Below are 22,354 nucleotides of genomic sequence, written 5' to 3' on the forward strand. Positions count from 1 at the left end.
ACTGCCCAGCGCTTCTTTGTGTACACACGTGGTGGAGGAAGGGTGCTGGATTCGGCTCCGTGAGAACTTCTCCGGGCCACGTAGTGTGAAGGCAAGTAGATGAGCCCTACATCTCATTCCAGTCTCCTGTGCGAGTTGGACAAGGCGAACTTCCTGCTTGAATCCCGGGGTGGGTTAAGTACCCTCCGGGGAAGGATCGTTGCTTGGGACACCGGGGCTGGTATCTAGGGGACTGTTCTGTGCATCCACTTCGCAGCTGTTCTCTCTCCGCTGGTTTTCTCCACCTGCTGCAGCCAAAAGAGACAGCTTAGGCTAAAGATAAAAACCCAGCGTGTAAACGTTCTTGCCTAGCCCTCGCCCCAAGCACAAGCGTATATGCCTCTGGTCAAAGGCTTTCGCCACAACCTGAACACGTTTGGTCTCATCTAAGCCTCTGAAGCCCGAGTTTACCCAGCTACGAATCAAACTTCAGGAAAGGTGCTCAGGGTGATGCGGACTGCCAAGCGTTTCACCAGGCAGCCCAGATCGAGTACAAACACTTGTGTTTTAAACGGGCAGAGGAAATGGTGTCAAGAGCGCGCCTCCATCTCCCGGGCGACGTACAAATTTTCTCCACGAGACGGAAGCCCTTCCTCCAGTGTGAAAGGCCTCTACACTCTACACCTCTTGCGCTCGCAACACGAAGGTACCACCCGCTCTGAACATCTTCCAAAGGCACAGGTGTCACGCAACGTGTGAACCACCGAGCGCGGGTGCAGCACACACCTAGGTGTTCGCTGTCAGCCTGAGAACACCCACGGCACAGGGCTTCTTTGGTGCACACATGTGGTAGCGGTCGGTGATGCATTCTGCTCCGTAAAACCTTCTCGGGGACACAGAGCGTGAGCGCACGTAGATTAGCCCTACATCTCATCCCTCTTTCTTAAGTGAGTTGTACTGCTATAAGGCAAAACTCCCTACTGGAATCTCGGTGTGGCTTAAGTATCCTCCGGGAAGCGATCGCTGCTAGAGACACTGTGCTGCTCTGTAGGATAATGGTCTGTGCCTCCACTGCGCTGCTGTTGTCTCCAAGTCACTTGCGAAGGCCTTTTCGAAGAGGTTGCTCACAGTGTCGTTTCTTTAGAGTAACCCACAGGCATACGAGGATGCCGGTTCTGTGAAGGAAAATGCTCCCTGCCTCAGCCACTTGGGCGCCGTTTTGTACAGGAAAGGACACTCCGCCTTGGAGGTTCTTCCTTTCGGATTGCCATTCGCACTGGCGATGTCTCCTGAATCTCACGGGGTTACAGTGCTGTCACAAGGTCCGTATCTCAGGCCTAGAATGGCAGAGCGTCCGGCAGCTTTGAAAGAGACCGTCGGCATTCTTCTGGCCTTCGGGGACGCTCCATGAGGAACAAGCTCCTCAGCAGCGTGCGTCTTTAGATCTTTCATGGCAGAACCTCTGTGGGCGACCTCATTCCTCCCCCCACGTGAGAGACACACACAACCTGCCATTAGGGGGTGGAAGGCTTTAGAGTCCAGAAGCGAGGCTGGCGCTCCCAGTCAGCATTCCTGCACGGAACTGAGCCCGGGTGCGTGAGACCGTGAGAGGGGGCAAAGACAGGCGTACCAGCGAGCTGTTCACGGTGTACGCTGATGCATCACCCTTCAAGCTCACGTTCATTTCATGGAGAGAACACGAGGCCTTGATGCGCTTTCCTGTGTTACGTAAACTTTGGTCGCGTCCCCTGGTGGGCACATCGGCTCAGGACTGCCCTGTCCCAAAGGCTCCAGGTGTGGAGCCCGACTGTTGGAGCTCAGCCTCACGTGGCTCTTTCACGGACGAGACCAGCTCGTAATGGGACCGTTCACGAGCTGGGACCGTGCTGGCTGTTAGGAGTCAGCACACCAAGAGCCCTCCGAGGGAGATCAGCTGCTGACGTTTGCCAGCACAGTCTCCAATTCCGAACTGCAACCATTCCCTGTAAGAGGCTCCCGAAAGCTTCGACGCAGTTTCTCAGTTAGCTATAAATGGAGGCCAGTCACTTGGCAGACTCCCCCAACGCCCGGCCTCCCAGGCTGCAATACAGACACGCCAACTGCTTCAGCCAACAGGGACAGCTTGGAGTAAAAGTGAGACTCCTACGTGTCAAAGTACTTGCGTGATGCTGGCCAGAAGCTCAAACATTTAGGGCAGGTCGTCAGGGCACTTCGCCGCACGCGGAGCAAGTTTGTTCTCATCTCGCCTCTGAATGCCGAGTTTAACCAGCTAGGAAGCAAACTTCGGGAAAGGTATTCAGGGTGCCGCCGATTCAAAATTCTCTCACCAGACAGCCCAAATCGTGTACGCCTCTTTGTATTTTCCATGGGCAGGACAAAATGGTGTCAACCCGCACGCTTCCAGCTGGGGGTGGGTTGGGGTGGGGTGGGGTGGGGTGGGGGTGGGGGTTGGGCGACGTACACTTTCTCCATGGGAAACAGGCCCACGCCTTCAGTGTGAAAGGCCTCTACGCCTCTCTGCTTTCGCAGCCCAGGCGTAGCCTCAGCTCTGAAAAGCTTCCAGGGCAGGAAGGTCAGAAAACCTTTGAACCACCCAGCAGGTGCAGCACAGAACAAGGGCTTCTCTCTTGGCCTTGAGAACACCCACTGCCCAGCGTTCCTTTGTGTACACACGTGGTGGAGGAAGGGTGCTGGATTCGGCTCCGTGAGAACTTCTCCGGGCCACGTAGTGTGAACGCAAGTAGATGAGCCCTACATCTCATGCCAGTCTCCTGTGCGAGTTGGACAAGGCGAACTCCCTTCTTGAATCCCGGGGTGGGTTAAATACCCTCCAGGGAAGGATCGTTGCTTGGGACCCCGGGGCTGGTATCGAGGTGACTGTTGTGTGCATCCACTTCACAGCTGTTCTCTCTCCGCGGGTTCTCTCCGCCTGCTGCAGCCAAAAGGGACAGCTTAGGGTAAAGATAAAAACCCAGTGTGTAAACGTTCTTGCCTAGCCCTCGCCCCAAGCACAAGCGTATATGCCTCTGGTCAAAGGCTTTTGCCACAAGCTGAACACGTTTGGTCTCATCTAAGCCTCTGAAGCCCGAGTTTACCCAGCTACGAATCAAACTTCAGGAAAGCTGCTCAGGGTGATGCGGACTGCCAAGCATTTCACCAGGCAGCCCAGATCGAGTACAAACACTTGTGTTTTAAACGGGCAGAGGAAATGGTGTCAAGAGCGTGCCTCCATCTCCCGGGCGACGTACACATTCTCTCCACGAGACGCAAGCCCTTCCTCCTGTGTGAAAGGCCTCTACACTCTACACCTCTTGCGCTCGCAGCACGCAGGTGCCACCCGCTCTGAACATCTTCCAAAGGCACAGGGGTCACGTAATGTGGGAACCACCGAGCGCGGGTGCAGCACACACCTAGGTCTTCGCTGTCGGCCTGAAAAAACCCACGGCACAGGGCTTCTTTGGTGCACACACGTGGTAGCGGACGGTGATGCATTCTGCTCCGTGAAACCTTCTCGGGGACACAGAGCGTGAGCGCACGTAGATTAGCCCTACACCTCATCCCTCTTTCTTGAGTGAGTTGTACTGCTATAAAGCAAAACTCCCTGCTGGAATCTCGGTGTGGCTTAAGTATCCTCCGGGAAGCGATCGCTGCTAGAGACACTGTGCTGCTCTCTAGAATAATGGTCTGTGCCTCCACTGCGCTGCTGTTGTCTCCAAGTCGCTTGCGAAGGCCTTCTCGAAGAGGTTGCTCGCAGTGTCGTTTCTTTAGAGTAACCCACAGGCATACGAGGATGCCGGTTCTGTGAAGGAAAATGCTCCCTGCCTCAGCCACTTGGGCGCCATTTTGTACAGGAAAGGACACTCCGCCTTTCAGGTTCTTCCTTCCGGATTGCCACTCGCACTGGCGATGTCTCCTGAATCTCGCGGGGTTACAGTGCCGTCACAAGGTCCGTATCTCAGGCCTAGAATGACAGAGCATCCGTGAGCTTTGAAAGACACCGTCGGCATTCTTCTGGCCTTCGGGGACGCTCCATGAGGAACAAGCTCCTCAGCAGCGTGCGTCTTTAGATCTTTCATGGCAGAACCTCTGTGGGCGACCTCATTCCTCCCCCCACGTGAGAGACACACACAACCTGCCATTAGGGGGTGGAAGGCTTTAGAGTCCAGAAGCGAGTCTGGCGCTCACACTCAGCATTCCTGCACGGACCTGAGCCCGGGTGCGTGAGACCGTGAGAGGGGGCAAAGACATGCGTACCAGCGAGCTGTTCACGGTGCACACTGACGCATCACCCTTCAAGCTCACGTTCATTTCATGGAGAGAACACGAGGCCTTGATGCGCTTTCCTGTGGTACGTAAACTTTGGTCGCGTCCCCTGGTGGGCACATCAGCTCAGGACTGCCCTGTCCCAAAGGCTCCAGGTGTGGAGCCCGACTGTTGGAGCTCAGCCTCACGTGGCTCTTTCACGGACGAGACCGGCTCACAATGGGACGGTTCACGAGCTGGGGACCGTGCTGGCTGTTAGGAGTCGGCACACCAAGAGACCTCCGAGGGAGAGGAGCTGCTGACGTTTGCCAGCACAGTCTCCAATTCCGAAATGCAACCATTCCCTGTAAGAGGCTCCTGAAAGCTTCGACGCAGTTTCTCAGTTAGCTATAAATGGAGGCCAGTCACTTGGCAGACTCCCCCAATGCCCGGCCTCCCAGGCTGCGATAGAGATACGCCGACTGCTTCAGCCAAAAGGGACAGCTTGGAGTAAAAGTGAGACTCCTACGTGTCAAAGTACTTGCGTGACGCTGGCCAGAAGCTCAAACATTTAGAGCAGGGCATCAGGGCACTTCGCCGCACGCGGAGCAAGTTTGTTCTCATCTCGCCTCTGAATGCCGAGATTAACCAGCTAGGAAGCAAACTTCGGGAAAGGTACTCAGGGTGCCGCCGATTCAAAATTCTTTCACCAGACAGCCCAAATCGTGTACGCCTCTTTGTATTTTCCATGGTCAGGACAAAATGGTGTCAACCCGCACGCCTCCAGCTGGGGGTGGGTTGGGGTGGGGTGGGGGTTGGGCGACGTACACTTTCTCCATGGGAAACAGGCCCACACCTTCAGTGTGAAAGGCCTCTACGCCTCTCTGCTTTCACAGCCCAGGCGTAGCCTCAGCTCTGAAAAGCTTCCAGAGCAGGAAGGTCAGAAAACCTTTGAACCACCCAGCAGGTGCAGCACAGAACAAGGGCTTCTCTCTTGGCCTTGAGAACACCCACTGCCCAGTGCTCCTTTGTGTACACACGTGGTGGAGGAAGGGTGCTGCATTCGGCTCCGTGAGAACTTCTCCGGGCCACGTAGTGTGAACGCAAGTAGATGAGCCCTACATCTCATGCCAGTCTCCTGTGCGAGTTGGACAAGGTGAACTCCCTGCTTGAATCCCGGGGTGGGTTAAGTACCCTCCGGGGAAGGATCGTTGCTTGGGACCCCGGGGCTGGTATCGAGGTGACTGTTCTGTGCATCCACTTCGCAGCTGTTCTCCCTCCGTGGGTTCTCTCCGCCTGCTACAGCCAAAAGGGACAGCTTAGGGTAAAGATAAAAACCCAGGGTGTATACGTTCTTGCCTAGCCCTCGCCCCAAGCACAAGCGTATATGCCTCTGGTCAAAGGCTTTCGCCACAAGCTGAACACGTTTGGTCTCATCTAAGCCTCTGAAGCCCGAGTTTACCCAGCTATGAATCAAACTTCAGGAAAGGTGCTCAGGGTGATGCGGACTGCCAAGCGTTTCACCAGGCAGCCCAGATCGAGTACAAACACTTGTGTTTTAAACGGGCAGAGGAAATGGTGTCAAGAGCACGCCTCCATCTCCCGGGCGTCGTACACGTTCTCTCTATGAGACGCAAGCCCTTCCTCCAGTGTGAAAGGCCTCTACACTCTACACCTCTTGCGCTCGCAGCACGCAGGTGCCACCCGCTCTGAACATCTTCCAAATGCACAGGGGTCACGCAATGTGTGAACCACCAAGCGCGGGTGCAGCACACACCTAGGTCTTCGCTGTCGGCCTGAGAACACCCACGGCACAGGGCTTCTTTGGTGCACACACGTGGTAGCGGTCGGTGATGCATTCTGCTCCATGAAACCTTCTCGGGGACACAGAGCGTGAGCACACGTAGATTAGCCCTACACCTCATCCCTCTTTCTTAAGTGAGTTGTACTGCTATAAGGCAAAACTCCCTGCTGGAATCTCGGTGTGGCTTAAGTATCCTCCGGGAAGCGATCGCTGCTAGAGACACTGTGCTGCTCTCTAGGATAATGGTCTGTGCCTCCACTGCGCTGCTGTTGTCTCCAAGTCGCTTGCGAAGGCCTTTTCGAAGAGGTTGCTCACAGTGTCGTTTCTTTAGAGTAACCCACAGGCATACGAGGATGCCGGTTCTGTGAAGGAAAATGCTCCCTGCCTCAGCCACTTGGGCGCCGTTTTGTACAGGAAAGGACACTCCGCCTTGCAGGTTCTTCCTTCCGGATTGCCACTCGCACTGGCGATGTCTCCTGAATCTCGCGGGGTTACAGTGCCGTCACAAGGTCCGTATCTCAGGCCTAGAATGACAGAGCGTCCGGCAGCTTTGAAAGACACTGTCGGCATTCCTCTGGCCTTCGGGGACGCTCCATGAGGAACAAGCTCCTCAGCAGCGTGCGTCTTTAGATCTTTCATGGCAGAACCTCTGTGGGCGACCTCATTCCTCCCCCCACATGAGAGACACACACAACCTGCCATTAGGGGGTGGAAGGCTTTAAAGTCCAGAAGCGAGCCTGGCGCTCCCACTCAGCATTCCTGCACGGAACTGAGCCCGGGTGCGTGAGACCGTGAGAGGGGGCAAAGACAGGCGTACCAGCGAGCTGTTCACGGTGCACGCTGACGCATCACCCTTCAAGCTCACGTTCATTTCATGGAGAGAACACGAGGCCTTGATGCGCTTTCCTGTGGTATGTAAACTTTGGTCGCGTCCCCTGGTGGGCACATTGGCTCAGGACTGCCCTGTCCCACAGGCTCCAGGTGTGGAGCCCGACTGTTGGAGCTCAGCCTCACGTGGCTCTTTCACGGACGAGACCGGCTCGCAATGGGACCGTTCACGAGCTGGGGACCGTGCTGGCTGTTAGGAGTCGGCACACCAAGAGCCCTCCGAGGGAGAGGAGCTGCTGACGTTTGCCAGCACAGTCTCCAATTCCGAACTGCAACCATTCCCTGTAAGAGGCTCCCGAAAGCTTTGACGCAGTTTCTCATTTAGCTATAAATGGAGGCCAGTCACTTGGCAGACTCCCCTAACGCCCGGCCTCCCAGGCTGCGATACAGACACGTCGACTGCTTCAGCCAACAGGGACAGCTTGGAGTAAAAGTGAGACTCCTACGTGTCAAAGTACTTGCGTGACGCTGGCCAGAAGCTCAAACATTTAGGGCAGGGCATCAGGGCACTTCGCCCCACGCGGAGCAAGTTTGTTCTCATCTCGCCTCTGAATGCCGAGTTTAACCAGCTAGGAAGCAAACTTCGGGAAAGGTACTCAGGGTGCCGCCGATTCAAAATTCTCTCACCAGACAGCCCAAATCGTGTACGCCTCTTTGTATTTTCCATGGGCAGGACAAAATGGTGTCAACCCGCACGCCTCCAGCTGGGGGTGGGTTGGGGTGGGGTGGGGTGGGGTGGGGTGGGGTGGGGGTGGGGTTTGGGCGACGTACACTTTCTCCATGGGAAACAGGCCCACGCCTTCAGTGTGAAAGGCCTCTACGCCTCTCTGCTTTCGCAGCCCAGGCGTAGCCTCAGCTCTGAAAAGCTTCCAGAGCAGGAAGGTCAGAAAACCTTTGAACCACCCAGCAGGTGCAGCACAGAACAAGGGCTTCTCTCTTGGCCTTGAGAACACCCACTGCCCAGCGCTTCTTTGTGTACACACGTGGTGGAGGAAGGGTGCTGGATTCGGCTCCGTGAGAACTTCTCCGGGCCACGTAGTGTGAAGGCAAGTAGATGAGCCCTACATCTCATTCCAGTCTCCTGTGCGAGTTGGACAAGGCGAACTTCCTGCTTGAATCCCGGGGTGGGTTAAGTACCCTCCGGGGAAGGATCGTTGCTTGGGACACCGGGGCTGGTATCTAGGGGACTGTTCTGTGCATCCACTTCGCAGCTGTTCTCTCTCCGCTGGTTTTCTCCACCTGCTGCAGCCAAAAGAGACAGCTTAGGCTAAAGATAAAAACCCAGCGTGTAAACGTTCTTGCCTAGCCCTCGCCCCAAGCACAAGCGTATATGCCTCTGGTCAAAGGCTTTCGCCACAACCTGAACACGTTTGGTCTCATCTAAGCCTCTGAAGCCCGAGTTTACCCAGCTACGAATCAAACTTCAGGAAAGGTGCTCAGGGTGATGCGGACTGCCAAGCGTTTCACCAGGCAGCCCAGATCGAGTACAAACACTTGTGTTTTAAACGGGCAGAGGAAATGGTGTCAAGAGCGCGCCTCCATCTCCCGGGCGACGTACAAATTTTCTCCACGAGACGGAAGCCCTTCCTCCAGTGTGAAAGGCCTCTACACTCTACACCTCTTGCGCTCGCAACACGAAGGTACCACCCGCTCTGAACATCTTCCAAAGGCACAGGTGTCACGCAACGTGTGAACCACCGAGCGCGGGTGCAGCACACACCTAGGTGTTCGCTGTCAGCCTGAGAACACCCACGGCACAGGGCTTCTTTGGTGCACACATGTGGTAGCGGTCGGTGATGCATTCTGCTCCGTGAAACCTTCTCGGGGACACAGAGCGTGAGCGCACGTAGATTAGCCCTACATCTCATCCCTCTTTCTTAAGTGAGTTGTACTGCTATAAGGCAAAACTCCCTACTGGAATCTCGGTGTGGCTTAAGTATCCTCCGGGAAGCGATCGCTGCTAGAGACACTGTGCTGCTCTGTAGGATAATGGTCTGTGCCTCCACTGCGCTGCTGTTGTCTCCAAGTCACTTGCGAAGGCCTTTTCGAAGAGGTTGCTCACAGTGTCGTTTCTTTAGAGTAACCCACAGGCATACGAGGATGCCGGTTCTGTGAAGGAAAATGCTCCCTGCCTCAGCCACTTGGGCGCCGTTTTGTACAGGAAAGGACACTCCGCCTTGGAGGTTCTTCCTTTCGGATTGCCATTCGCACTGGCGATGTCTCCTGAATCTCACGGGGTTACAGTGCTGTCACAAGGTCCGTATCTCAGGCCTAGAATGGCAGAGCGTCCGGCAGCTTTGAAAGAGACCGTCGGCATTCTTCTGGCCTTCGGGGACGCTCCATGAGGAACAAGCTCCTCAGCAGCGTGCGTCTTTAGATCTTTCATGGCAGAACCTCTGTGGGCGACCTCATTCCTCCCCCCACGTGAGAGACACACACAACCTGCCATTAGGGGGTGGAAGGCTTTAGAGTCCAGAAGCGAGGCTGGCGCTCCCACTCAGCATTCCTGCACGGAACTGAGCCCGGGTGCGTGAGACCGTGAGAGGGGGCAAAGACAGGCGTACCAGCGAGCTGTTCACGGTGCACGCTGATGCATCACCCTTCAAGCTCACGTTCATTTCATGGAGAGAACACGAGGCCTTGATGCGCTTTCCTGTGTTACGTAAACTTTGGTCGCGTCCCCTGGTGGGCACATCGGCTCAGGACTGCCCTGTCCCAAAGGCTCCAGGTGTGGAGCCCGACTGTTGGAGCTCAGCCTCACGTGGCTCTTTCACGGACGAGACCAGCTCGTAATGGGACCGTTCACGAGCTGGGACCGTGCTGGCTGTTAGGAGTCAGCACACCAAGAGCCCTCCGAGGGAGATCAGCTGCTGACGTTTGCCAGCACAGTCTCCAATTCCGAACTGCAACCATTCCCTGTAAGAGGCTCCCGAAAGCTTCGACGCAGTTTCTCAGTTAGCTATAAATGGAGGCCAGTCACTTGGCAGACTCCCCCAACGCCCGGCCTCCCAGGCTGCAATACAGACACGCCAACTGCTTCAGCCAACAGGGACAGCTTGGAGTAAAAGTGAGACTCCTACGTGTCAAAGTACTTGCGTGATGCTGGCCAGAAGCTCAAACATTTAGGGCAGGTCGTCAGGGCACTTCGCCGCACGCGGAGCAAGTTTGTTCTCATCTCGCCTCTGAATGCCGAGTTTAACCAGCTAGGAAGCAAACTTCGGGAAAGGTATTCAGGGTGCCGCCGATTCAAAATTCTCTCACCAGACAGCCCAAATCGTGTACGCCTCTTTGTATTTTCCATGGGCAGGACAAAATGGTGTCAACCCGCACGCTTCCAGCTGGGGGTGGGTTGGGGTGGGGTGGGGTGGGGTGGGGGTGGGGGTTGGGCGACGTACACTTTCTCCATGGGAAACAGGCCCACGCCTTCAGTGTGAAAGGCCTCTACGCCTCTCTGCTTTCGCAGCCCAGGCGTAGCCTCAGCTCTGAAAAGCTTCCAGGGCAGGAAGGTCAGAAAACCTTTGAACCACCCAGCAGGTGCAGCACAGAACAAGGGCTTCTCTCTTGGCCTTGAGAACACCCACTGCCCAGCGTTCCTTTGTGTACACACGTGGTGGAGGAAGGGTGCTGGATTCGGCTCCGTGAGAACTTCTCCGGGCCACGTAGTGTGAACGCAAGTAGATGAGCCCTACATCTCATGCCAGTCTCCTGTGCGAGTTGGACAAGGCGAACTCCCTTCTTGAATCCCGGGGTGGGTTAAATACCCTCCAGGGAAGGATCGTTGCTTGGGACCCCGGGGCTGGTATCGAGGTGACTGTTGTGTGCATCCACTTCACAGCTGTTCTCTCTCCGCGGGTTCTCTCCGCCTGCTGCAGCCAAAAGGGACAGCTTAGGGTAAAGATAAAAACCCAGTGTGTAAACGTTCTTGCCTAGCCCTCGCCCCAAGCACAAGCGTATATGCCTCTGGTCAAAGGCTTTTGCCACAAGCTGAACACGTTTGGTCTCATCTAAGCCTCTGAAGCCCGAGTTTACCCAGCTACGAATCAAACTTCAGGAAAGCTGCTCAGGGTGATGCGGACTGCCAAGCATTTCACCAGGCAGCCCAGATCGAGTACAAACACTTGTGTTTTAAACGGGCAGAGGAAATGGTGTCAAGAGCGTGCCTCCATCTCCCGGGCGACGTACACATTCTCTCCACGAGACGCAAGCCCTTCCTCCTGTGTGAAAGGCCTCTACACTCTACACCTCTTGCGCTCGCAGCACGCAGGTGCCACCCGCTCTGAACATCTTCCAAAGGCACAGGGGTCACGTAATGTGGGAACCACCGAGCGCGGGTGCAGCACACACCTAGGTCTTCGCTGTCGGCCTGAAAAAACCCACGGCACAGGGCTTCTTTGGTGCACACACGTGGTAGCGGACGGTGATGCATTCTGCTCCGTGAAACCTTCTCGGGGACACAGAGCGTGAGCGCACGTAGATTAGCCCTACACCTCATCCCTCTTTCTTGAGTGAGTTGTACTGCTATAAAGCAAAACTCCCTGCTGGAATCTCGGTGTGGCTTAAGTATCCTCCGGGAAGCGATCGCTGCTAGAGACACTGTGCTGCTCTCTAGAATAATGGTCTGTGCCTCCACTGCGCTGCTGTTGTCTCCAAGTCGCTTGCGAAGGCCTTCTCGAAGAGGTTGCTCGCAGTGTCGTTTCTTTAGAGTAACCCACAGGCATACGAGGATGCCGGTTCTGTGAAGGAAAATGCTCCCTGCCTCAGCCACTTGGGCGCCATTTTGTACAGGAAAGGACACTCCGCCTTTCAGGTTCTTCCTTCCGGATTGCCACTCGCACTGGCGATGTCTCCTGAATCTCGCGGGGTTACAGTGCCGTCACAAGGTCCGTATCTCAGGCCTAGAATGACAGAGCATCCGTGAGCTTTGAAAGACACCGTCGGCATTCTTCTGGCCTTCGGGGACGCTCCATGAGGAACAAGCTCCTCAGCAGCGTGCGTCTTTAGATCTTTCATGGCAGAACCTCTGTGGGCGACCTCATTCCTCCCCCCACGTGAGAGACACACACAACCTGCCATTAGGGGGTGGAAGGCTTTAGAGTCCAGAAGCGAGTCTGGCGCTCACACTCAGCATTCCTGCACGGACCTGAGCCCGGGTGCGTGAGACCGTGAGAGGGGGCAAAGACATGCGTACCAGCGAGCTGTTCACGGTGCACACTGACGCATCACCCTTCAAGCTCACGTTCATTTCATGGAGAGAACACGAGGCCTTGATGCGCTTTCCTGTGGTACGTAAACTTTGGTCGCGTCCCCTGGTGGGCACATCAGCTCAGGACTGCCCTGTCCCAAAGGCTCCAGGTGTGGAGCCCGACTGTTGGAGCTCAGCCTCACGTGGCTCTTTCACGGACGAGACCGGCTCACAATGGGACGGTTCACGAGCTGGGGACCGTGCTGGCTGTTAGGAGTCGGCACACCAAGAGACCTCCGAGGGAGAGGAGCTGCTGACGTTTGCCAGCACAGTCTCCAATTCCGAAATGCAACCATTCCCTGTAAGAGGCTCCCGAAAGCTTCGACGCAGTTTCTCAGTTAGCTATAAATGGAGGCCAGTCACTTGGCAGACTCCCCCAATGCCCGGCCTCCCAGGCTGCGATAGAGATACGCCGACTGCTTCAGCCAAAAGGGACAGCTTGGAGTAAAAGTGAGACTCCTACGTGTCAAAGTACTTGCGTGACGCTGGCCAGAAGCTCAAACATTTAGAGCAGGGCATCAGGGCACTTCGCCGCACGCGGAGCAAGTTTGTTCTCATCTCGCCTCTGAATGCCGAGATTAACCAGCTAGGAAGCAAACTTCGGGAAAGGTACTCAGGGTGCCGCCGATTCAAAATTCTTTCACCAGACAGCCCAAATCGTGTACGCCTCTTTGTATTTTCCATGGTCAGGACAAAATGGTGTCAACCCGCACGCCTCCAGCTGGGGGTGGGTTGGGGTGGGGTGGGGGTTGGGCGACGTACACTTTCTCCATGGGAAACAGGCCCACGCCTTCAGTGTGAAAGGCCTCTACGCGTCTCTGCTTTCGCAGCCCAGGCGTAGCCTCAGCTCTGAACAGCTTCCAGAGCAGGAAGCTCAGAAAACCTTTGAACCACCCAGCAGGTGCAGCACAGAACAAGGGCTTCTCTCTTGGCCTATAGAACACCCACTGCTCAGCGCTCCTTTGTGTACACACGTGGTGGAGGAAGGGTGCTGGATTCGGGTCCGTGAGAACTTCTCCAGGCCACGTAGTGTGAACGCAAGTAGATGAGCCCTACATCTCATGCCAGTCTCCTGTGCGAGTTGGACAAGGCGAACTCCCTGCTTGAATCCCGGAGTGGGTTAAGTACCCTCTGGGGAAGGATCGTTGCTTGGGACCCCGGGACTGGTATCGAGGTGACTTTCTGTGCATCCACTTCGCAGCTGTTCTCTCTCCGCAGGTTCTCTCCGCCTGCTGCAGCCAAAAGGGACAGCTTAGGGTTAAGATAAAAACCCAGTGTGTAAACGTTCTTGCCTAGCCCTCACACCAAGCACAAGCGTATATGCCTCTGGTCAAAGGCTTTCGCCACAAGCTGAACACGTTTGGTCTCATCTAAGCCTCTGAAGCCCGATTTTACCCAGCTACGAATCAAACTTCAGGAAAGGTGCTCAGGGTGATGCGGACTGCCAAGCGTTTCACCAGGCAGCCCAGATCGAGTACAAACACTTGTGTTTTAAACGTTCAGAGGAAATGGTGTCAAGAGCGCACCTCCATCTCCCGGGCGACGTACACGTTTTCTCCATGAGACGCAAGTCCTTCCTCCAGTGTGAAAGGCCTCTACACTCTACATCTCTTGCGCTCGCAGCACGCAGGTGCCACCCGCTGTAAACATCTTCCAAAGGCACAGGGTCACGGAACGTGTGAACCACCGAGCGCGGGTGCAGCACACACCTAGGTCTTCGCTGTCGGCCTGAGAACACCCACGGCACAGGGCTCTTTGGTGCACACACGTGGTAGCGGTCGGTGATGCATTCTGCTCCGTGAAACCTTCTCGGGGACACAGAGCGTGAGCGCACGTAGATTAGCCCTACACCTCATCCCACTTTCTTGAGTGAGTTGTACTGCTATAAGGCAAAACTCCCTGCTGGAATCTCGGTGTGGCTTAAGTATCCTCCGGGAAGCGATCGCTGCTAGAGACACTGTGCTGCTCTCTAGGATAATGGTCTGTGCCTCCACTGCGCTGCGGTTGTCTCCAAGTCGCTTGCGAAGGCCTTTTCGAAGAGGTTGCTCACAGTGTCGTTTCTTTAGAGTAACCCACAGGCATACGAGGATGCCGGTTCTGTGAAGGAAAATGCTCCCTGCCTCAGCCACTTGGGCGCCGTTTTGTACAGGAAAGGACACTCCGCCTTGAAGGTTCTTCCTTCCGGATTGCCACTCGCACTGGCGATGTCTCCTGAATCTCGCGGGGTTACAGTGCCGTCACAAGGTCCGTATCTCAGGCCTAGAACGGCAGAGCGTCCGGCAGCTTTGAAAGAGACCTTCGGCATTCTTCTGGCCTTCGGGGACACTCCATGAGGAACAAGCTCCTCAGCAGCGTGCGTCTTTAGATCTTTCATGGCAGAACCTCTGTGGGCGACCTCATTCCTCCCCCCACGTGAGAGACACACACAACCTGCCATTAGGGGGTGGAAGGTTTTAGAGTCCAGAAGCGAGGCTGGCGCTCCCACTCAGCATTCCTGCACGGAACTGAGCCCGGGTGCGTGAGACCATGAGAGGGGGCAAAGACAGGTGTACCAGCGAGCAGTTCACGGTGCACGCTGACGCATCACCCTTCAAGCTCACGTTCATTTCATGGAGAGAACATGAGGCCTTGATGCGCTTTCCTGTGGTACGTAAACTTTGGTCGCGTCCCCTGGTGGGCACATCGGCTCAGGACTGCCCTGTCCCAAAGGCTCCAGGTGTGGAGCCCGCCTGTTGGAGCTCAGCCTCATGTGGCTCTTTCACGGACGAGACCGGCTCGCAATGGGACCGTTCACGAGCTGGGGACCGTGCTGGCTGTTAGGAGTCGGCACACCAAGAGCCCTCCTTGGGAGAGGAGCTGCTGACGTTTGCCAGCACAGTCTCCAATTCCGAACTGCAACCATTCCCTGTAAGAGGCTCCCGAAAGCTTTGACGCAGTTTCTCAGTTAGCTATAAATGGAGACCAGTCACTTGGCAGACTCCCCCAACGCCCGGCCTCCCAGGCTGCGATACAGACACGCCGACTGCTTCAGCCAACAGGGACAGCTTGGAGTAAAAGTGAGACTCCTACGTGTCAAAGTACTTGCGTGACGCTGGCCAGAAGCTCAAACATTTACGGCAGGGCATCAGGGCACTTCGCCGCACGCGGAGCAAGTTTGTTCTCATCTCGCCTCTGAATGCCGAGTTTAACCAGCTAGGAAGCAAACTTCGGGAAAGGTACTCAGGGTGCCGCCGATTCAAAATTCTCTCACCAGACAGCCCAAATCGTGTACGCCTCTTTGTATTTTCCATGGGCAGGACAAAATGGTGTCAACCCGCACGCCTCCAGCTGGGGGTGGGTTGGGGTGGGGTGGGGGTTGGGCGACGTACACTTTCTCCATGGGAAACAGGCCCACGCCTTCAGTGTGAAAGGCCTCTACGCGTCTCTGCTTTCGCAGCCCAGGCGTAGCCTCAGCTCTGAAAAGCTTCCAGAGCAGGAAGCTCAGAAAACCTTTGAACCACCCAGCAGGTGCAGCACAGAACAAGGGCTTCTCTCTTGGCCTTTAGAACACCCACTGCCCAGCGCTCCTTTGTGTACACACGTGGTGGAGGAAGGGTGCTGGATTCGGGTCCGTGAGAACTTCTCCAGGCCACGTAGTGTGAACGCAAGTAGATGAGCCCTACATCTCATGCCAGTCTCCTGTGCGAGTTGGACAAGGCGAACTCCCTGCTTGAATCCCGGAGTGGGTTAACTACCCTCTGGGGAAGGATCGTTGCTTGGGACCCCGGGACTGGTATCGAGGTGACTTTCTGTGCATCCACTTCGCAGCTGTTCTCTCTCCGCAGGTTCTCTCCGCCTGCTGCAGCCAAAAGGGACAGCTTAGGGTTAAGATAAAAACCCAGTGTGTAAACGTTCTTGCCTAGCCCTCACACCAAGCACAAGCGTATATGCCTCTGGTCAAAGGCTTTCGCCACAAGCTGAACACGTTTGGTCTCATCTAAGCCTCTGAAGCCCGAGTTTACCCAGCTACGAATCAAACTTCAGGAAAGCTGCTCAGGGTGATGCGGACTGCCAAGCGTTTCACCAGGCAGCCCAGATCGAGTACAAACACTTGTGTTTTAAACGGGCAGAGGAAATGGTGTCAAGAGCGCACCTCCATCTCCCGGGCGACATACACGTTTTCTCCATGAGACGCAAGTCCTTCCTCCAGTGTGAAAGGCCTCTACACTCTACACCTCTTGCGCTCGCAGCACGCAGGTGCCACCCGCTGTGAACATCTTCCAAAGGCACAGGGTCACGGAACGTGTGAACCACCGAGCGCGGGTGCAGCACACACCTAGGTCTTCGCTGTCGGCCTGAGAACACCCACGGCACAGGGCTCTTTGGTGCACACACGTGGTAGCGGTCGGTGATGCATTCTGCTCCGTGAAACCTTCTCGGGGACACAGAGCGTGAGCGCACGTAGATTAGCCCTACACCTCATCCCTCTTTCTTGAGTGAGTTGTACTGCTATAAGGCAAAACTCCCTGCTGGAATCTCGGTGTGGCTTAAGTATCCTCCGGGAAGCGATCGCTGCTAGAGACACTGTGCTGCTCTCTAGGATAATGGTCTGTGCCTCCACTGCGCTGCGGTTGTCTCCAAGTCGCTTGTGAAGGCCTTTTCGAAGAGGTTGCTCACAGTGTCGTTTCTTTAGAGTAACCCACAGGCATACGAGGATGCCGGTTCTGTGAAGGAAAATGCTCCCTGCCTCAGCCACTTGGGCGCCGTTTTGTACAGGAAAGGACACTCCGCCTTGAAGGTTCTTCCTTCCAGATTGCCACTCGCACTGGCGATGTCTCCTGAATCTCGCGGGGTTACAGTGCCATCACAAGGTCCGTATCTCAGGCCTAGAACGGCAGAGCGTCCGGCAGCTTTGAAAGAGACCTTCGGCATTCTTCTGGCCTTCGGGGATGCTCCATGAGGAACAAGCTCCTCAGCAGCGTGCGTCTTTAGATCTTTCATGGCAGAACCTCTGTGGGCGACCTCATTCCTCCCCCCACATGAGAGACACACACAACCTGCCATTAGGGGGTGGAAGGCTTTAGAGTCCAGAAGCGAGGCTGGCCCTCCCACTCAGCATTCCTGCACGGAACTGAGCCCAGGTGCGTGAGACCGTGAGAGGGGGCAAAGACAGGCGTACCAGCGAGCTGTTCACGGTGCACGCTGACGCATCACCCTTCAAGCTCACGTTCATTTCATGGAGAGAACACGAGGCCTTGATGCGCTTTCCTGTGGTACGTAAACTTTGGTCGCGTCCCCTGGTGGGCACATCGACTCAGGACTGCCCTGTCCCAAGGCTCCATGTGTGGAGCCCGACTGTTGGAGCTCAGCCTCACGTGGCTCTTTCACGGACGAGACCGGCTGGCAATGGGACCGTTCACGAGCTGGGGACCATGCCGGCTGTTAGGAGTCGGCACACCAAGAGTCCTCTGAGGGAGAAGAGCTGCTGATGTTTGCCAGCACAGTCTCCAATTCCGAACTGCAACCATTCCCTGTAAGAGGCTCCCGAAAGCTTCGACGCAGTTTCTCAGTTAGCTATAAATGGAGGCCAGTCACTTGGCAGACTCCCCCAACGCCCGGCCTCCCAGGCTGCGATACAGACACGCCGACTGCTTCAGCCAACAGGGACAGCTTGGAGTAAAAGTGAGACTCCTACGTGTCAAAGTACTTGCGTGACGCTGGCCAGAAGCTCAAACATTTAGGGCAGGGCATCAAGGCACTTCGCCGCACGCGGAGCAAGTTTGTTCTCATCTCGCCTCTGAATGCCGAGTTTAACCAGCTAGGAAGCTAACTTCGGGAAAGGTACTCAGGGTGCCGCCGATTCAAAATTCTTTCACCAGACAGCCCAAATCGTGTACGCCTCTTTGTATTTTCCATGGGCAGGACAAAATGGTGTCAACCCGCACGCCTCCAGCTGGGGGTGGGTTGGGGTGGGGTGGGGGTTGGGCGACGTACACTTTCTCCATGGGAAACAGGCCCACGCCATCAGTGTGAAAGGCCTCTACACCTCTCTGCTTTCGCAGCCCAGGCGTAGCCTCAGCTCTGAAAAGCTTCCAGAGCAGGAAGGTCAGAAAACCTTTGAACCACCCAGCAGGTGCAGCACAGAACAAGGGCTTCTCTCTTGGCCTGAGAACACCCACTGCCCAGCGCTCCTTTGTGTACACACGTGGTGGAGGAAGGGTGCTGGATTCGGCTCCGTGAGAACTTCTCCGGGCCACGTAGTGTGAACGCAAGTAGATGAGCCCTACATCTCATGCCAGTCTCCTGTGCGAGTTGGACAAGGCGAACTCCCTGCTTGAATCCCGGGGTGTGTTAAGTACCCTGAAGGGAAGTATCGTTGCTTGGGACCCCGGGGCTGGTATCGAGGTGACTGTTCTGTGCATCCACTTCGCAGCTGTTCTCTCTCCATGGGTTTTCTCCGCCTGCTGCAGCCAAAAGGGACAGCTTAGGGTAAAGATAAAATCCCAGTGTGTAAACGTTGTTGCCTAGCCCTCGCCCCAAGCACAAGCGTATATGCCTCTGGTCAAAGGCTTTCACCACAAGCTGAACACGTTTGGTCTCATCTAAGCCTCTGAAGCCCGAGTTTACCCAGCTACGAATCAAACTTCAGGAAAGGTGCTCAGGGTGATGCGGACTGCCAAGCGTTTCACCAGGCAGCCCAGATCGAGTACAAACACTTGTGTTTTAAACGGGCAGAGGAAATGGTGTCAAGAGCGCACCTCCATCTCCCGGGCGACGTACACGTTTTCTCCATGAGACGCAAGCCCTTCCTCCAGTGTGAAAGGCCTCTACACTCTACACCTCTTGCGCTCGCAGCACACAGGTGCCACCCGCTCTGAACATCTCCAAAAGGCACAGGGTCACTCAAAGTGTGAACCACTGAGCGCGGGTGCAGCACACACCTAGGTCTTCGCTGTCGGCCTGAGAACACCCACGGCACAGGGCTTCTTTGGTGCACACACGTGGTAGCGGTCGGTGATGCATTCTGCTCCGTGAAACCTACTCGGGGACACAGAGCGTGAGCACAGGTAGATTAGCCCTACACCTCATCACTGTTTCTTGAGTGAGTTGTACTGCTATAAGGCAAAACTCCCTGCTGGAAACTTGGTGTGGCTTAAGTATCCTCCGGGAAGCGATCGCTGCTAGAGACACTGTGCTGCTCTCTAGGATAATGGTCTGTGCCTCCACTGCGCTGCTGTTGTCTCCAAGTCGCTTGCGAAGGCCTTTTCGAAGAGGTTGCTCACAGTGTCATTTCTTTAGAGTAACCCACAGGCACTCTAAACAGAGGATGCCGGTTCTGTGAAGGAAAATGCTCCCTGCCTCAGCCACTTGGGCGCCGTTTTGTACAGGAAAGGACATTCCGCCTTGAAGGTTCTTCCTTCCGGATTGCCACTCGCACTGGCGATGTCTCCTGAATCTCGCGGGGTTACAGTGCCGTCACAAGGTCCGTATCTCAGGCCTAGAACGGCAGAGCGTCCGGCAGCTTTGAAAGAGACCTTCGGCATTCTTCTGGCCTTCGGGGATGCTCCATGAGGAACAAGCTCCTCAGCAGCGTGCGTCTTTAGATTTTTCATGGCAGAACCTCTGTGGGCGACCTCATTCCTCCCCCCACGTGAGAGACACACACAACCTGCCATTAGGGGGTGGAAGGTTTTAGAGTCCAGAAGCGAGGCTGGCGCTCCCACTCAGCATTCCTGCACGGAACTGAGCCCGGGTGCGTGAGACCGTGAGAGGGGGCAAAGACAGGTGTACCAGCGAGCTGTTCACGGTGCACGCTGACGCATCACCCTTCAAGCTCACGTTCATTTCATGGAGAGAACATGAGGCCTTGATGCGCTTTCCTGTGGTACGTAAACTTTGGTCGCGTCCCCTGGTGGGCACATCGGCTCAGGACTGCCCTGTCCCAAAGGCTCCAGGTGTGGAGCCCGCCTGTTGGAGCTCAGCCTCATGTGGCTCTTTCACGGACGAGACCGGCTCGCAATGGGACCGTTCACGAGCTGGGGACCGTGCTGGCTGTTAGGAGTCGGTACACCAAGAGCCCTCCGAGGGAGAGGAGCTGCTGACGTTTGCCAGCACAGTCTCCAATTCCGAACTGCAACCATTCCCTGTAAGAGGCTCCCGAAAGCTTCGACGCAGTTTCTCAGTTAGCTATAAATGGAGGCCAGTCACTTGGCAGACTCCCCCAACGCCCGGCCTCCCAGGCTGCGATACAGACACGCCGACTGCTTCAGCCAACAGGGACAGCTTGGAGTAAAAGTGAGACTCCTACGTGTCAAAGTACTTGTGTGACGCTGGTCAGAAGCACAAACATTTAGGGCAGGGCATCAGGGCACTTCACCGCACGCGGAGCAAGTTTGTTCTCATCTCGCCTCTGAATGCCGAGTTTAACCAGCTAGGAAGCAAACTTCGGGAAAGGTACTCAGGGTGCCGCCGATTCAAAATTCTCTCACCAGACAGCCTAAATCGTGTACGCCTCTTTGTATTTTCCATGGGCAGGACAAAATGGTGTCAACCCGCACGCCTCCAGCTGGGGGTGGGTTGGGGTGGGGTGGGGTGGGGTGGGGTGGGGTGGGGGTGGGTGTTGGGCGACGTACACTTTCTCCATGGGAAACAGGCCCACGCCTTCAGTGTGAAAGGCCTCTACACCTCTCTGCTTTCGCAGCCCAGGCGTAGCCTCAGCTCTGAAAAGCTTCCAGAGCAGGAAGGTCAGAAAACCTTTGAACCACCCAGCAGGTACAGCACAGAACAAGGGCTTCTCTCTTGGCCTTGAGAACACCCACTGCCCAGCACTCCTTTGTGTACACACGTGGTGGAGGAAGGGTGCTGGATTCGGCTCCGTGAGAACTTCTCCGGGCCACATAGTGTGAACGCAAGTAGATGAGCCCTACATCTCATGCCAGTCTCCTGTGCGAGTTGGACAAGGCGAACTCCCTGCTTGAATCCCGGGGTGGGTTAAGTACCCTCCGGGGAAGGATCGTTGCTTGGGACCCCGGGATTGGTATCGAGGTGACTGTTCTGTGCATCCACTTCGCAGCTGTTCTCTCTCCGCAGGTTCTCTCTGCCTGCTGCAGCCAAAAGGGACAGCATAGGGTAAAGATAAAAACCCAGTGTGTAAATGTTCTTGCCTAGCCCTCGCCCCAAGCACAAGCGTATATGCATCTGGTCAAAGGCTTTCGCCACAAGCTGAACACGTTTGGTCTCATCTAAGCCTCTTAAGCCCGATTTTACCCAGCTACGAATCAAACTTCAGGAAAGGTGCTCAGGGTGATGCAGACTGCCAAGCGTTTCACCAGGCAGCCCAGATCGAGTACAAACACTTGTGTTTTAAACGGGCAGAGGAAATGGTGTCAAGAGCGCACCTCCATCTCCCGGGCGACGTACACGATCTCTCCATGAGACGCAAGCCCTTCCTCCAGTGTGAAAGGCCTCTACACTCTACACCTCTTGCGCTCGCAGCACGCAGGTGCCACCCGCTCTGAACATCTCCAAAAGGCACAGGGTCACGCAACCTGTGAACCACCGAGCGCGGGTGCAGCACACAACTAGGTCTTCGCTGTCGGCCTGAGAACACCCACGGCACAGGGCTTCTTTGGTGCACACACGTGGTAGCGGTCAGTGATGCATTCTGCTCCGTGAAACCTTCTCGGGGACACAGAGCGTGAGCGCACGTAGATTAGCCCTACACCTCATGCCTCTTTCTTGAGTGAGTTGTACTGCTATAAGGCAAAACTCCCTGCTGGAATCTCGGTGTGGTTTAAGTATCCTCCGGGAAGCGATCGCTGCTAGAGATACTGTGCTGCTTGCTATCTAGGATAAGGGTCTGTGCCTCCACTGTGCTGCTGTTGTCTCCAAGTCACTTGCGAAGGCCTTTTCGAAGAGGTTGCTCACAGTGTCGTTTCTTTAGAGTAACCCACAGGCATATAAGGATGCCGGTTCTGTGAAGGAAAATGCTCCCTGCCTGAGCCACTTGGGCTCCATTTTGTACAGGAAAGGACACTCCGCCTTGAAGGTTCTTCCTTCCGGATTGCCACTCGCACTGGTGATGTCTCCTGAATCTCGCGGGGTTACAGTGCCGTCAGAAGGTCTGTATCTCAGGCCTAGAATGGCAGAGCGTCCGGCAGCTTTGAAAGAGACCTTCGGCATTCTTCTGGCCTTCGGGGATGCTCCATGAGGAACAAGCT

Source organism: Orcinus orca, chromosome 14 (assembly GCF_937001465.1).
Source record: "Orcinus orca chromosome 14, mOrcOrc1.1, whole genome shotgun sequence".
NCBI classification, from domain to species: Eukaryota; Metazoa; Chordata; class Mammalia; order Artiodactyla; family Delphinidae; genus Orcinus; species Orcinus orca.